Source organism: Mus pahari, chromosome 11, assembly GCF_900095145.1.
Source record: "Mus pahari chromosome 11, PAHARI_EIJ_v1.1, whole genome shotgun sequence".
In the NCBI taxonomy this organism is placed as follows: domain Eukaryota; kingdom Metazoa; phylum Chordata; class Mammalia; order Rodentia; family Muridae; genus Mus; species Mus pahari.
The window spans coordinates 21,949,110-21,952,012 of record NC_034600.1 but is presented as its reverse complement, the minus strand read 5'-3'; positions in this window follow the sequence as shown (position 1 = coordinate 21,952,012).

Genomic DNA, 2,903 nt, shown 5'->3' with positions numbered 1-2,903 from the left:
ACACACACACACACACACACACACACACACACACACACACACACACACACACACGCACACACACAAACCCAGGATAGCTAAAACAATCCTGCATAATAAAAGGGCTTCTTGAAATATTTCCATTTTAGATACCAATATATACTACAGACAATCATAATACAAGCAGTTTGGTATTGGTAAATACACATATATGCTGATCAATAAACTCTAATTGAAGACCCAGACATAAATTATTGACACCCAATTTTTGATAAAGAAGCCAGAAATATACAGTGAAGAAAAGACAGTATGTTCAGTAAATAGTGCTGGTCAGACTGTATGACTGCACACAGACTAATCCAAATAGGTCCATATTATTATCCTGCACAAAACTTAACTCCAAATGGGTTAATGACCTCAACATAAAGCCAGATACACTGAGCCTGAGAGAAGAGAAAGTGTCTTCAATTCATTGGCACAGGAAAAGACTTTCTGAACAGAACACCATTAGCACATGAACTAAGATCAACAATTAAGAATTAGGAGAAGCTTCTGTATGGCAAAGGACACCATCAATCATTCAAATAAAGTGGTAGCCTGCAGAATGGGTAATTTTTTTTTTTTTTTAACCAACCGCACACCATTACACACTTGAGAGAGGGCTAATATCTACAAAACAAAACAGGAAAAAAGAAAACCTAAACAAACCAAAAACAAGAGTGGTATATATAGCTGGGTCTTTTAGGTATTTCCAGTTTTCTGAGGATCTGGTAGACTGATTTTCAAAGTGGTTGTATCCGTTTGCAATTCCACCAGTAACGGAGAAGTGTTCCTCTTTCTCCACATTTTCGCCAACATGTGCTGTCACCTGAGATTTTTGTTTTTGTTTGTTTTGTGACTGGGTTTCTCTGAGTAGCCCTGGCTGTCCTGGAACTCACTCTGTAGACCAGGCTGGCATGGAACTCAGAAATCTGCCTGCCTCTGCCTCCCAAGTGCTGGAATTAAAGGCGTGCGCTACCACTGCCTGGCTCATCTGAGTTTTTGATCTTGGCTATTCTAACTGGCATGAGGTGGAATCTCATGGTTATTATGATTTGCATTTTCCTGATGACTAAGGACTTTTAACATTTAAGTACTTCTCCATTCGTGATTCCTCTGCTGTGAATTCTCTGTTTAGCTCTGTACCTCATTATTAAATTGAGTTATTTGGAGTTTTGGAGGTTAGCTTCTCGAGTTCTTTGTACATTTTGGTTATTAGCCCTCTATTGCATGTGGGGTTAGTGAAGATTTTTCCTAATCAGTGTGGTTGCTGATTTGTCCTATTGACAATACTTAGGGCATGGTAATTATTTCCCAGGAAGAAACAGCATTTTTGATAAGTACCTTTTTTCCTTGTCAAATACCCTCTTGATCTAAATCTAAACAGATACTATTGTGTTAAAGCTATTCAGTAAAATGATGGAGTAAACTTTTTGTGAGTTGGCTTGATCTAGTAGTTATACAAAAGTGGGTTTGGGACTCATAAAACCCTCTTCCTTTGATACTATATTTTCTTGATAAATTTACATCTTTTCTACAACCCTTAGTTTATTCATTTTTAAACTGTATTCATTGCCCCCAATTCCATAGGGATGCTGTAGGGACTAACAGATTATGATTGAAAATGACTTATCACAGCCTTGTTCACAGTATAAATTCAGTAGAATGCTGGCTACTTATAAGATTAGCTTTAGCTTTATTTGTTTTAAGGATAGTGAATAGACATATAATATGAAAACCTAGCATTTGAATCATTAGGTCACACAATTTGTGTACACCCTTAAAATTACATTTTTTTTTGAAATTCATTGAAATAAAACAGTGAAGGATTTTTATATTTTTGAAAAATTAACACAGAAATGATATGTAATTTGTTAACTAACCATCTCATGAAAGGTCACTATTTTTCTCTTGAATGTGCAAAAGTTGACAAGAATATTTTCTATTTTTATTTTATTTATTAACAGTATTTGGGGGTGGGGGTGGGGGTGGGGGTGGGGGTGGCATGTCACAGAGCTTGTGTGGTTGTCAGAGGGAACTCTCCTTTCACCTTTATGTGGGTTTCAGGGATAGAACCCCGGTCGTCAGGCTTCTGTGGCAAGTGTTGAGTTATCCTCTCAGGCCCTGGAATGTTTTCTGTAAATTAATTGAATTATTTCTATCCCGGTCTAGCTTCCAAATGAATGAGACTCCGACTATGACTTATTTATTTAGCTTTGTACAAGTACTGGGGTATTAGGCCTAATCTATGTCTCTATTTGCTAGACTGTTAATTTCCAGCTGGGATCCCCACATATTGATGTTTGAAATCTTTTTTTTCTTCCATCAGTCTGTCTTTAGGGTCCATTTCACTCTGGCTTGTGTTTCTTGTCCCTCATTTAATAGAGAGCTCCTGTTCCCTTCGTATTCCTCCTAGCTAACTCTCCTCTCCCCTCCCTCTCCTCTCTCTCCTCACCTTTCTGTCCCTACCTGCAACCTCACCCCTATGACTCAATTGTCTTCTCTCGTTAGTCTCCTCAGTGATTGGCCGTATCCATTTTTATTTAACCAGTAGTTTTTTTTTTTGGGGGGGGAGTGGATACATGACCATTTAAAAAAATTTTTATTAGATATTTTCTTCATTTACATTTTATTTTATTTTTTATTTTTTAATATTTATTATTGTTTTCTTTATTTACATTTCAAATGCTATTCCGAAAGTTCCCTATACCCCAACCCGCCCCCGCTCCCCTATACACCAACTCCCACTTCTTGGCCCTGGCCTTCCCCTGTGCTGGGTCATATAAAGTTTATAAGACCAAGGGGCCTCTCTTCCCAATGATGGCTGATTAGGCCATCTTCTGCTACATATGCATCTAGAGACTCGAGCTCAGGGGGTACTGGTT